This window comes from Trachurus trachurus (genome assembly GCF_905171665.1).
Source record: "Trachurus trachurus genome assembly, chromosome: 2".
Taxonomy (NCBI): domain Eukaryota; kingdom Metazoa; phylum Chordata; class Actinopteri; order Carangiformes; family Carangidae; genus Trachurus; species Trachurus trachurus.
The window spans coordinates 5,191,261-5,206,335 of NC_139914.1; the positions used below are offsets into that span (position 1 = coordinate 5,191,261).

The 15,075-nt window shown below is 40.4% G+C and overlaps 1 pseudogene across 1 annotated transcript in view; it reads right to left on the reverse strand.

Moving 5' to 3' along the window:
* Positions 1-15,075, reverse strand: part of LOC311000380 (gamma-aminobutyric acid receptor subunit gamma-3-like) — a 73,224-nt pseudogene that overhangs the window by 37,308 nt on the left and 20,841 nt on the right. Inside the window, exon 3 of the transcript in view lies at positions 11,982-12,049. The product of the transcript in view is annotated as a gamma-aminobutyric acid receptor subunit gamma-3-like (transcript). The remainder of the gene's footprint in view (positions 1-11,981; positions 12,050-15,075) is intronic.

A 15,075-nucleotide genomic window follows, 5' to 3' on the forward strand; every position in this document is an offset into this window, starting at 1 on the left:
TTTTGTTTGGCTTGTTCAGGGCTCGGCCCTTTCCTTCACTTGGGATGCATGGATGTATGTTTATTGAACCGGTGTGAACGTATGATGCCCCCAATGAGGTGTCAAGTAATCAGCCTGATCCTGAATCAACCCCCTTCTGTGACCAGGACACGCCGCATAAACATAAACAACTGTATCTGTTGTTACGTTCACCGTATAGAGGCCACACCGCCGCCTCATTAAGTTTTAAGAAGTGTCAAGATTATGTAGAAGATAATTTACATAACAAGCTCTTAACTTGGTCTACTTTATACTTCCTAAAGTACATAAAGAATGCAGTACTTTTTTACTCGATTTCATAATATTTATAGATATTTTTAGGGTGAGCAATCTTATCCTTAAAGTCCAATTGTCTCCTTGTTAAACTGCAAGTGTGTATGAGTGTGTGGATGCGTTAGGTTATCCAACGTGAAACTAAATCTATTATCATCCCTCTATTTACAAACAGCAGCTCGTGCATACAAGGGAGGAAAATGGAGGCAGGGATGACTGAGTGAAAAAAGAATGCAATAATAATCGAAATATTAAATTATAGTTAAAAAAAAAGTATTTAAGGGAAAACACATACATAATATATACTATTTAAAATCTGGTCACACTGTCGGTTGTGCGCGTCACCTACAGTATTAATAAAACACTTATTGGTTTCAACTGCTAATTTGCCGTGGATAAAGTGGAAGAAAACAAGACAATGGGGAACAAGGGAGAAACAACTGGGTTAAGTACCAGAGGGAACCAGTAAATTACACTTGTTAATTTCAGGCTGTGTTATAAAGTGTTACGTAAGTTTTTCCACACAAAACATCTGACCTGCTTTTGAAAATATACTGCACCATTCAATGCACACAATCTCCCTCTTATTTAGTCTGAAACTCTGTCTTGTTTTAAAAAGTGAAACAATCTGACAGTGCAGTGTGAATATTCCTCCCTGTTTTCAAGGCAAACTACTTCAAGTTTCTTTTTGAAAATGGATTTTTTTTTTAATAGTTGTAGTGCAGCAGTGCGAGCATTCATTGTTATCTCAAGCTTTTTGGACCATTTCTAAAATAAAACACAACATTCATACTGCGCTGACTGACAGATTTGTTTTGACTTCTAGTATTTTTTTTTTTTTAAGTATATAAATATAGTCTTATTGTTTGAAATCCATGAGCTCCCTCCCTGACTCCGTCCTCCTCTGACGGCCAAGACCAACTCTAGGAGGGAATTTCTCTGCACCGCTGCCAGAGCTGCTCAGTGCTTCTGGCTCACAGGAGCCTCTGACAGCACCTCTCCACATTAAAACGTGTTTTGGAGCATATTTCAACTAGAAAATGTAAATACAAGATGTGAGAGCTTCTTCTCCTGCTCTGTTCACAGGTCTCTCACTGGCAACCTCCACCTTTCTGATAACATTGCCAGGAACAGTTACATGAAGTAGAGTATAACAAATATTCAACAGATTCATGTCGGTTTGAAATTAAGAACAAACTCATAATCCCCTCTCGTCATCTGCAGAACCGATGTAAAACTCACTGAAGTGACGGTGGCGGTGGCGGAGTTGCACCTATGAGATAAATCTGACACCAAGTGAAGCTGCACATGAATTTTTCATGTGATATTGTGACAACGTCAGGTGACTGAGCACATGAACAATGTCTGTTGGAAAGGATCTGACATTCGTGTCGTTGCGAGGATAATGATCTTTAGTGGTTGATTATGCAGTTTGTCACAATTTGATTTTAATACTGCAGACTTAGGAAGCACCTTAGCTCCTAGCTTTACTGTAGCATGTGCTAGAACATTAACATGCAAATACAATACACACTACTCACAGAAAGTGTTAGGAATGTACGACTTTTGGGTGAAATTTATGGAAAATGTAAAAAGTTCTTGCTACAGCGATATTATATCATGAAAGTAGGGCATTTAAGTAGAAGAATTTCTTCATCTTAAACAATTTATTGAAACAAAAGTGGTGGATAAACCACAACAAAAAATGTCCATGTGTCAATAAGTTGTCATGTGACCAAAGGACGTCCACTTCTCAGCCTTTCTGTGACTCATCCAGTCTCTCAGTGTCTCTGTTCAACCTGCTGATGACACTCTGTGACACTCTGAGCTCAGTGGTGAACATGTGAACAGCATAATGAAGAGGATCTTTGCGGTTAATCTCATTGTTAGAGAACAGCACGTTATCATAAGAAGTGAGACATTGAACAGTTGGACATGTGCATTCAAAAATTTAGAGAAATACTGTAAGTTTACCTGTAAATGCACTCTGAAATTTCATCCCAAAGCTCAATATCCCTAACTTTGTGTGAGTAGTTTATGTGTAATATCTGAGGCTCAACACAGATAGACAATTTTACACATTTTTTACACAATTTTTCACATCTTTTCATGGCTTCAGATGCATCCAATGTTATCAATAGCTGTAACAGTCTCATCAATGTGCAGGATCTATCTGTAACTAGTGGCTTTAATGGAACATAAAAGATCCTTCCTGGATAAATGTACAGTAGTTCAAATCTGAACCACTGATCTTAAATGCATCTCCACCCCGATTCTTCAACAAAACTCGGCTAAGTAACCCGTGAAAAAAAAAAAGATTTCCAGACATTATCAACAGAGCATAAAGCAAAAATCAGCAGCGAAATATTGGACAGAAATGAAAGGAGAAGCAGAGGGTGGGAAACACAATGATCCTTTTCATGTCTAAGAGTCTCCTCTGAAGAGGGATGGAGCCTTTGATGTCTCTTGCCTTCATGTGTGTGTGTGTGTGTTTGCACATCATAGATAGATAGGTTGTCATGCAACTGTGTGTGTGTTAGTGAATCCGCGTGTGTGTGTGTGCGCGCTTGTGCGTGTTTGTGTTCCTTGTAAGTAAGTGTCCTCGCCACAAAAATAGCTTCATCAGTCTTTAGAGAGAGTGGGTAGGACCATGACGTCCTTCAATCTCTATGGACTCAATTATTCAGTGAGTCCGTCCCCTGTTGCTGTTGCACCGACGAAGTTTAAGTGCACGTAAAGGTTGGCTCGTTTTGTTGGAAAGCCAAAAATTACAGGGGATAAATAAAACAAGAATAACGTCAGCCTGGAGTCAAGGGTCTGGTATACACTGTTTTCAGACTCTGCCCATTCATATTCACAGCTACGCTTCCCAAGAAAATTTGAGTTTTTCATCTGATTTACCTTTATCATGCACTGACAGGTTTTCAAATGTGTCTTCAAAGAGCCATTAAGGAAGCTTTCATGCGATAACACAGCTGTTTATATCAACTTTAATCACATAAGTGGAGCTGCAGGATATAGAGAAACCCCATCACCACTGATGGAGATGGAGCAGAGATGAGTCAAACTATCAGGTTAAGTTAGATCCTAACCCTGACCCATCCCTGTACTTAGAGCAAAGTGGAAACTTAAGAGTGAAACATGAGAAAATAAACTCATAAACAGCCGCTCTGGGCTCAGGCCAAGAAAGGAAATGGAAAACACTAACTTAACACACTTAACACTTATCACATTAATGTGGAAGTGCGATACATGTTTTAAACTGCACCTGTCTGCCATTTTCCAAACCAGAGCAGTTAAACATTTTTGGAACATAATAATTTTTAATCCTCCTTATTCTTTACATATTACTTTATTAAAACATATTAAAAAGACAAATCCAAAAGTCTATCGCCATGCTAGCCACAGTTAGCAGTTACAGTGCATAAACCTTTGTTGTCACAGCTTCCAACAGTCACTAGTTAACAGGTCTGCAACACATTTAACAATGTCCAAGTACCAATAGCGTTTTGTGTTGGAGCTTTGGTGACAAAAGCATTATCTCCTATTAGAAGTGTATGAAAGTTGGCTGATCCAGGCACACTTAAACTTAAATATATTTTTTGATGGTTTGAAATTTTTATCACGTTGCATGGTACATGTAGTATCAGAGACATTTCAGTCTGAACCAAAATGGTGGATCAGCCAACATTGCCATTGATCAATACTGATGCCATTACATAAGTTGCAGTGTTGTGTCCCAAAGAAAGAAAGAAAAAATCAATAAAAAGTAAATCATGACTTTAAAGTTACATGTTTTCACACTCCCAGTCTCCAACACAGCCACAAAACAGCCTGTCACCATAATTAGAGCCTTGATTATTGTTTCGAGAGAACGGTAAACAAAATGAAAATGTGCTGTGAATCGGGCCGCGCTCTATCGCAACCCAGAATCAAAAGCATGGCTGTGCTGTATTACCTTGACCTGCTGTGTGTTTTGGGTCAGTAAAAACATCTTGGAAATGTGCGTGCTGACTAATAGATGCAGGATCTGGGTGCCAGGAAGACTGCTACAGTAGATTGATGGTGTGCCAGTGAGAATAATAATCTGGCCCCTCCATCTCTGACTCACTGTCCCTTCTCTTTGTCTTTCTCTTTCATTTAATTATGGAATGATAAATGTGTTCATTGTCGATATGTCGGAGAATCAAGTATCGGCTAATTTGTCCGGCTTGTCTTTGCAGAGGACGACCTTGATCTCAAACCTGGATGAGGAGGGATTTTGTGGAAATAATAAATGAAAAAGGAGTTTCTGTCTTTGCCCCGCTGAGCCTCTCTCCAGCGGCACAAAATGAGAGTCGGGGAAAATAAATAAATAAATAAATGAATGAATAAAAAGGAAACTCAATAAGCAGATGTGATCAAAGAGGGACGAGAAAGAAGCAGAAAACAGTGTCTGGAATCACTGGCACAGAACTTGTTCTTCACTTGGGTTTATCAGTCCAGACAATAGAAGGCACAAAGGAAAGCTGTTCATACAACAATACACAGAAACACACACACACAGGCAGCCAGAGTATACACGCACAGACTCTTCCTTTATCTCAGACTGTAAAATCATACACACACACATGATACAAACACAGACACAGGCAGCTTTGAAATATTGCATCTGTCAAAGCGGGACGTTTCCTCGTGGCTCAGGATGACATCTCTTCAAAGATTATTCATGTAAACACATTTGTCAGGGCTAATGTAGACGGCTGCCCTGGTTACGGTTAGGCCAAGTCTTTACAGCAGAGAGCCACAGACAGAAACTACTGACAACAGGCTGACTGACTGATGCATCGACAGCTTTTGTCTCTTCGTGGGATTTGTTGATAATGACAAACAGATTCATAATCCGCCCTATAGTAATAAATTAGTGAGAGCTGATATGAACTGGCACCACTGTAGGCTGCTACTTCAACCAGCAAAACCAGAGGCTGCTACCTGGATGTTTCATAACAGCCAAGAAGAAACGGAGAGGAGGTAGAACATTTGATAAAAGGCATTGAGGCTTTGTGCATCTGTCCATTTTACAAAGTGTGTCAGGCTTCACGCCATTGTGCGAAAATCATTCTTCACATCTTCATGCCCTAATTTTCTGTCACATATGCTACAAATGTTCACAATGTTCAGCCCATAGTGGACACACACATTAGAGTACAGTAAAGAATGACTCTGCTTTAGGATCAGCTTTAGTTGAATATTTAACGTCCCATATTGAATAAAGTCTTTATTGATTATAGAGCAGATATACAGTAGGTTCTGCAGTATGTATCATAGCCGTAAAATAAGCTGTCATGACTTCTGTATCTTTGTGATGGCACAACAATTCAAAAGTGAAAATATCTCCATACAACATATAGATTAAAATCAGTGCATTTCATCAGAGACATTCATTCTTAAGGCCGTTACATTTCTTTACAATAAATCTATACAACGCTGTAGCCAGTGAACCCAGTCAACCCACTAGAGAACATATTCACTCTCTCTTTGCACTTACATGAGTTCTTTTCTCTGTCTGTCCACGCATACAGGCGGCTATTTCCTAACACTGATCTCCATGTGCTTTATCATATTTGGCCTTCAACATTCAGCCATCGTCGTCCCTGAGTGAAGGAGGGTCGTGGCACATCTGTACATCCTGACACCGTTAATCTGCTGCAGGGCCAGGAGCCTCTATATAAAGCATCCACACGCGGTCTACATAGTGACACGATGACCAATCTAGCCCTGAGCGATTTCCAGATATCTATATAAAAAGATGTTTTAGGTTTCCTCTTGTGAATGTGAGAGGAAGCGGAGCTGAGCTGCGGCTCGGCTGTCACGTGGGCCTCGAACAGGAGGCCGACACTTCCACAGAGGTGAAAATGATCCGCTTTGACACTTGATGTTGTGAGCAGTGAAGAGCTTCCACTGATGTCTTAAGGAAGTATTTTGCCTCCGGCGACTGACGGCAGCTCATGTCCGGTAACGAAGAAGCAGTATAGTACACATAGAGTATGTATGTAATGTATGCACTAAACAGTTTGTAGCAAACAGTACTCAAATAGAAGGAGACTGGGGACTATTTTCAGTTGTGGGTGAATCTATGTTTGGTGGTCTCGTGAGTATTCAGCATCAGGACGCTGTGTGTGGAACTGACTCGAAAGAAACTACAGTGTGTGTGTGTGTTTGTGTTCATGCTAATAAAGCAAGATGTCACCCAGTTTGACAGTGGAGCTGAGGGCAGAGGAATCATACATAACTTTTTTCTTTTTATGTTTCTTTTTTTTCTGTATTTTATGGGAGTTATTGACAAAAAAAAAAAAAATCTGAATTATCACCATATCTATGGCCCAACTATCCACCCTGACCTTGTTATGATTCTCCTGCACTATAAGTACATTGCACAAGGACGATTTTTTTTTACATTTGAATCTCTTAAGTCCACACACACAAACCTCTTTTTTTATGAAGCGAAAGTTCATACCTTCTATTTGAATGTGTGGCTTTGCTTTTCTGTTTTATATAATTGTAAATGTAATATCTTACATGATGCTCTTCTAGACAATATCCCCCTGCATGTAAGTGGTATTGAATGGGTATATGAATGGGTGCTTTGATGGATTACAGACAATTAATTATATATTTTTGTAAATTGAAAATGAAAATCAATTGTGCAGAACTTTTTCTAAGGCTCATTTTGATATTCATACTCCATCTTTTCAAATGTATAATACTTAAAAATAATTAACATAGATTTTTTTTGAATCTGTAGAAATAATCACCTGTGAAGGACACGAACTGGAGGAAGACAGTTGTCTCTTTTATTTCCACTCATCAAAATGCAGTACACCGGTGCTATTCAGCGGACAATGCTAGCAGCTAGCCCAATACCTACTCACAGTGTTAAATACCCCTTCATGCATGTGAATGTGTGTCTCTCAGACCCTACACTACCACTCTTTGACTGAGAGACACAGAGAAATGCCATTTTAGTCAACTCCTCCTTCACATCACGTCTCCGGTAGCTTTGGTGAAACCCACAGGAAGCGGCAGCTTCCCCCAGGCCTGATGTCATCAGTCTATCTCATCGGCACAGCAGACGGTCCTCATAATTTGTCTGGTTGATGCACACTGGTGCGCTCAGTAGTGGGGCGGCAAATTCAAGCTGCCGCCCACTCGCTGGCTCAAGACAAAGACAAGAAGAACATGGTGTTGATGTCAAAGTGCGTCCGTCTTCGTCATTTAATTTACCGGCTGTGTTATCTGACTGGAGCAGCACCAGCTATAAAAGCCCGGCACTTTTGCTCGACTTTAATGCCGCTAATGCTGTTTAATCACTCAACCATTCATCACAGTATGTCCTAAATTACTATCAGCTTCATTTGGCCTTGCATCATCCCAGCCAGTGCCCATTACCATCGGCGCAAATGACGAAAGATAATGTGTTTTGTTCAAAGGCAGATGAGAAGCTTCCTGGAGTTCGACTTTGTCGCAGCACTGGAGATGATCGCTCTGTGTTTCTGTGTGTGTGTGTGATCAATATGGATCATGAAGCTAATACACCCTGGGGATTTGACCTGGTTTTCTATCACTGGGATTCTCTCTCTCTCTCACACACACACGCAAAGTTCAGTGTGAGCGTAGCCATCAAATGGAGGTTTCAGGACACGATGGATTGGACTCAAGTGAGAGGAAGAGTGCAGCGTAGTGTGAATGTGGCGCTTTAAGGAAGAGAAGAAGGCCTATAGCCGAGCCATGCTGAAGAAATCAGTTGTTTCCCCTCGGACGTTGTAACATTTCCACACAGAGAAATGGGTTAAAAAAGAAACAGAAGAGGAAGATACACAGAGGTGAACAGAGAGAGAGAGGGAGAGAGAGAGAAAGAGATAAAAGAGCTGTGACTTTGCACTAATTCCAGAGCAGTCAACCCCGGGGGCAGCTGGAGATTCACAATCCACTGACCAGCGTCCAGCGTCCCTGACAGGGTGAAGCCAATCAGCGCTTTACACACAGGAAAATCACTGGAATGTCACAGCGGGATCCCGTTCTCCACTGAAACAAAGTTTGGGCTCCCACAGCGAGCTGAGCCCGGCCATGCCCCACTGACCCACTGCAGCCTGCAAGAGTTTTTAATTCACAACAACTCTATTACTCCTGATTGTGTGTGCATGGTTGTCCTATTTTCTGGAAGCTGCACTCACTTCCTCTACAATTTAAACTTTAAGTAATAAATATTTGAACAGAGGCAAAGAGTAGAGATGGACATTTGCAGTACAAAATGTACAGTGTGAGATTATTTAATTCCAAAAGGCTAGAATAAACATCATTAACATAGCTAGTTTCAGTTATAAATAGAAACAAGGGCATCTCGAAAAAGCTCATCTCTGCAAATAGTTTCAAAGGATTCAGAATTCAGAAATGTGGACTTAAATAGTGTCTTACGCAGTTTCACAGTCCCTATGCATGTAATTGAGAGAGTTATATTCAGTTTTTTTTCCTGTTATTGTTGAAGTATCTGTTTTTAATTCAGTGTTGTAGCAAGAATATATTGACAGCGGATAAAAACCCCCGAGACTTTGTGACATCAGCTTTTCCTAACGAAGCCCCGCCCTCTTACGTGCATCAATAGAAACAAAGACAGAAAGTGCAGAATAAAAACTGGAACCTTCAATGCGCGAATCTGTAATACATGTACTGTATCAGTGATATCAGTCGTAGTCAGAAGACAAGTGAGAAAATGTGTTTTCAGGGGTTTGAACTTTTATTATTTTTGACGTTTATATTTTGAAATGGTTCAATCAAAGAGCAAATTACAAATTGCTTTATTACTTGAAGTTGAAAACGCTGCCTTGAGAATAAGCTGTTTTTGAGTTCATTCTTATTGTGTTACTCATGACCTTGTTCCCGTACAGCAGCTCAGAGCGGCTCTTTCTTGCTTAATTGTAACGCGGCTTTGTTGAGTTTGGCAAAAATTTAATTGGCCATGCTGCACAAGGTGATCTAAGGTCTGTTCAGACGTCTCTCATTCAGCCATAGGCATTTGGATGAGTTCTCTTCAAAACAGAGAGATGTTGCTCTGCGGAGTGCAGCCACCGTCCTGCTTTTCAACATGAGCTTCGGCGCTGTACTGTAGCATTAATAGCAACTTATTGGTTTTTATCTGTTGTTTCAGCTGATTGATGTCTTTAATGAGCACCCATGTAATAAGTATCCTGTGGGAAGGAAGTCATCATGGTAAAATAAGCCCCTTCAGTGTTATCAAAAGCCTCCCATTTAATTGCTGAATCACCCTTCAGGGGCCTCAGCTGGAATAATGTCCGGTTTGCTTTACATTAATCTTTTATTGTGCACATCAAAACATGGTTGTTGTGGAGATATTAACTGTGTGCGCTCGGCATTGTTCAGACTTTTATACACTGACTGTTTCTTGTGTGGACAAATGACAAAATTCAGTTTGTTGTCATTTATTTTTTTGATGATTTTGCTGCTTTGTTTTAGAAATATAAAACCCCCTCGACCTCCCATTAAGGCACTACAGTATGCTGAGCAGAGTCGCTGCCAATCATGTGCAGTGATAGACTGTATGTGAGGGACATTTCCTTTACATTTACTGGGCTTCTCTGTCTGGTTGAGTCTCCGATTGCTCGTGTGCTTTGATATGAGAACTTTATTTTTATAATGTAGATTCCTGCAAGTCCTATACATACGGCAGGAAGATTGAAGTTACATCTACTGTACATTAATTTAGCACCTTTCTTTTCTTCATACAGTAATGTATATATCGCTCTCACACATCACGTTGTCTTCACATGCACAAGACATTTACAGGAAATGATTCATCCTGTAACAGCAAGTAAACTTATAAACATCCTCAATGTCCACGCTCTCGTCAGAGCCGTGTGAAGATACTGATGTATCCTGCGTTTAATTAAAAGTATCACTGCCGTTCTGCCGGAGTTTAGAGCGAGTTGGAGGAGAGAGTCAATTCTTCACTGTTTGTCGACGCTCTAAACAGAAACACCAGCTGCTCTGCTGCTGCATATATTTTTGACAAAGTAAAGCTATATACTCAGTGACTGTTTGCTTGCCACCACAGCTCTGGGACCTGTGGTATTAAACCACACTTGTTGTTACTACGGCAACTGTGGGTATCGCCACATCAACCAGGCCTGAGATATTAATGATTCGATTAGCTTTTAGCTTCTAATAACTGGTGCTTATGTGGTCACAAATTGCCTCTGTTACTGTATGTTATAATGTTTTACTGTTCATAAACATGTCTCAACCACAGAGAGAAATGCTCACTATCTATCATACATATAGTAAGTACTCAAAATTATACTGAAGTGCACTTAGTTTTGCTTCACTCTCTTTCTGTCTCCCTCACCTAATGATAGTTCAGGAGCATACAACCAGTCACACAGTCTACAGCAAGTGCAACTTAAATACTCCGAGGCTGTGCATTTACCGTTGGCTCCTCAGCGTCCAGAGTACAAAAACAACCCCAAGTTCAACTGCACCATTTGGCATCCCAAATTGAATTTGCCTGATTGCACTTTGAGAGGAACCCTGAATGTCTCCTGCATAGTCATTTGGGATGACTGTGTAGAGTTGCTTTTATTTGAAAAGTTCTCAGTGCCACGATGCCAAATGTTTATCAGAATACGATGATAATCAGGCTTGTTCTCTGTTAATAAATTGCATTATTTTTGCATGTTTAATATTTAAATTTCTTGCAGATACCAGTAAGACATCAGATGATCAGGCATGCAGAGCAGCACACATACTGTACATTATTGCAGGGGAATAAACCAGTGCAGCACATTGGTTCATGCAATAATTGGCTGCATTTTGTCATTTAATTCTGAATGTGCAGATCTAATCTTAAATAATGTACGTAAGTAGAAAAAGGGCTAAATTACTTTCATATTATGGAAATATTTAATGTTGCTTGGCAACAGTCACAACTCAGCATCTCGGCACCACAGTTGATATTGGCAAAGCAAAGCATTCATGATGTTTGGAGGAGGACTTTCAAGCACATAAATAATTACAATATAAGAACATATTGAGAGCAATTGAACAGTCTGATGCATTATATATATTAAAAGGCTGCATCCAGTAATACACTCAAAGCCTCACAACAGACTCCTTATTCTTCCACTTGTCTGTACTGTAGCTATTTTCACATCACCACTCTTTTAGTTTCTTGGCCTTTTATATATTTGATGGCATCCGATCAAGCCTCTATAACAAAATATACATTGATTAATGTCCTGGTCTCCTTCCAAATCTGTTTTTATCCTCTGGTCAAACTTTGCTCCAAATAAGAAATACTGTTAGAGGTCCTCTCCTCTCTGCGGAGGCCCAAGTTACCATCTGATTTGAATGCAGAGAGGTGTGAGATTTTTTTTTTTCTCTTTAAACTCGCTCAATTTGCTTAATCCAAACTGATGCACGGGATGTGAGCAAAGCGTCCGCACCTGCCTTTTCCTGTCGTTCCCCCTGCCCATGAAAAACAGCCGGGGCAGCCCGCGTGACCCCCAAGTACAGCGGGAGAAATGGCGGCACTCATGTATGATGATGCTGATGTGAGACAATGGACATAATGTGTGTGTGAGTGTGTGAAGAGTGAGTGAGAGAGTGTTGAAACTCACCATGTCGATGGATGACACAGGCCCGATGCTGTTGACATATATGCCCACATCGATGACTGTTGGTTTCACTGCAAGAGCCAGAAGGAAGACGAGTGAGTGATGGCAGCTGCACATATTGTAGGTGGGATACATCATGTGAGATTTTTAAACATGCAATCCTTCTGTTTTGTTTGTCACCCGTCAGTGTTTTCATCTCGGCGTCAGGTGTGACGGAGCCTGCAGCGTGTCCATGACCAAGAATCGAGTTAAAAACAATGATTGTCATCATTCACTGTGTCACCTTGACAAACAAAATGAATCTATTTCCGCTCCTATGAAGGCAGAGCCATCCATCCCTCCTTCGCTTTCGAAATCGCAAACTCTCCATTGTGCTTCCTGGAGCAGTTACTGTGTTACCATGGCAATTAATAGCATTTCCAGTCAGTACTGTATGTAATCTTGGCAACATTGGAGTTGGTTCAAAACTGATATGTGGAATCAGATTCGTGGAGCTGAACCAGCCCTCAAGGATTAAACTACTGTATGTGTTCTTTTTTTTTTGGTACTTGTTTATTTAGTGTCATGATTGTAAAACAGAGAACAAATAAGTGTCTGACAACACTAGATGTGCAGATGCTTGTAGGAAGAAGCAGAGAATGTTTGCTGTTAGTGAACAAACATTTCATCAAAAATTTATATCATGAGTTTCATGCATTATTCTGGGTGCATGTGTTTTTTTTTATGTACTTATGTGGTGATCTGATTCTCACCAAGAGAACATCTGTACAGAAAGTTGCTGTTTCATTCTCAGACTCCTCATCCTGGATTTATTTTGCACAAACTTGTTTTCTCCGAATACACACATACATACACACCTCCTCCACAAATGAACTAAATGTCCTTCAAGTTCTTATTTTTTTAGTACCACTCAGCAGGCTGGTGGATTTTCTCTTCACCGCCTCTCCCTAAATCTATAGATAACACACACGCACTTGTTTTCAATTATACAAGTTTAGTTTTTAAAAATCTCTTGCCTCCAGATTGTAAATACTGTTCTTTCTATCTCTATTATGATTTTAAATAGAGGTTTTACATTTGTCAAGGTTTATTTATCATAATGTAAAGTCTATGGACTAATGCACACACGTGCAGTAGGACACATATCACAAAGGCAAAGAAGTGAATACCAAACAAAGGTTTATCTGTTTCATGACGTCATTCAATCCCCCTGAAACAAGCTTAAAAATATTTCCCATGTGCCCTTTCTCTCTCACTCTTGACACCACAGCTTATTGAAATACTGACACAGACGCACACACAATTGTCTGGCTTTTGAGTGCAATTGAATGCAACACCTGCAGAGCCTCTTTCAGACAAACAGTGTAAATGCAGGTTGAGCTGCTTTGGTTACAGAACACATTATGGGGTTAAGCACAGAGAGCGCGTGAGAGCTCTTGTACATCCGCCCCTGTGAGATGGTGTAATAGTCAGTCTGTATCATCAGCCTGCACATCAGACGTGTCTGGAATCTGTGCCTGGATGTTGTATGTTGGCTAAAGCGAGGAGGGCAAGTCACTATCGATTCCAGTTTTGTGTGCCAAAGGTTAGAAGTGGTTGGAAGCAGTGTATTGTCAAAAAAATAATCTCTGTGGGAGCCGGAGTCTTTGTGCAAAAGACCAAAAAATGAAGTGAACTCAGGGGTGTTGGCTGCACCGTCTGTATTTCACAGATCCACTCGCAGCACTTTTTAAAAGCAGGGGGTACAGTAGATCTTGTTTCCACTTTTATCTGCGCTGCATAATTAAATTATTAAGGTTTCTACTGTATAGCGTCACACTCATTGGCATTGTTGCTGCCTTGCCTCTATTAGATATAATCAGACTCAGTGTGTACCTCCACAGATTACTGAAAACTTCAAAGCCCAAACAATTATGATCAACTTTGCATGTTCTCTCCTGGAGAAAAGGTGCCTGTAGCAGCCCGCTTAACCCCAACCTTGATCAGTGTGCTCGTGATTCGACAAGAAGAGCGTGTTGTTTTACAGAGCAGCTTCCAGGTGAATGTCGGTGCCAGAATGAATGAGACGCGGGACGACGTTGGGAGAGGAAAAATGTTTCAGAGTGAATCTTTTGAGCACAATTAGAGGTTAATAGAGAAGGTGAAGGCAGATGAAAGAACACCGGAGTGAGAAGAAATTGACTTTAATTTGAAGATGTTACTGTTATTATTTGGAGGTGTACAGACAGGAGCATCTTAAATTAAGAGCACTAAACAGATGGCACTAATCTAATCATGTTGTTGTCATATGTCAGGGGAAATAGCTACTTAATGAATCCATGACCCATATTACAGTACGTTCGTTCCAGTCGGTCTTTACGGTTCATTGGTGTTGGAGGACTTTATTGTGATTGTCATGTGATTTGCAGCGCTCCGTGGTGTAAATATGAATAATAGTCTTGGAAAGTGCATGTGGGCGTGTTCATGTGTGCATATCTGCCAGTTATGTCCCCGGGGACCTGCTGTGCCGGGCCACTGGTGAAGGCCTGCTGGGAGGCGTTGACTCAGCTCCAGCAGCATGTTCTGCTCCACCAACTGGACAATGAGGGACAACAATGCAGTCGTACTTTTGAAATTAGTTTTTTTTTTCTCTCTCTCTGTCTCTCTTTCTTTTTTTATCTGTATTTCAGCCTGTGCTGTGCCCACAGATTTATTCCCTGGAGTGAATGCAACACTTCAGCATCCAGTTCTAACAGTCTGATGCTGAATGTACAGGAGCTCATCGCCCAAATTCACCCAAACTTCACATTTTCATTTTTTATGTATGTATCTTTACAATTATCAGGCAGATTGCTAAGAAATTTGGTACATAAACTAATATACTGACCTCCATAGCTTTTCATTTAGTATAACTAACATCTACCAGATAATCTGTAAAGACAAAGAAATTTAAAAAATCCAATAATGTGTCATGCATTTCAACGAGTGGGCAACACCATTATTTTCCCACTGATAAAGCTGTGGATCAATTATTTTACTTTGCAAATGCAAAACAGCTAAACCATGATACATCAACATTTTTTAGACCAAGAAAAATAAAAAATCGGCACCACTTACG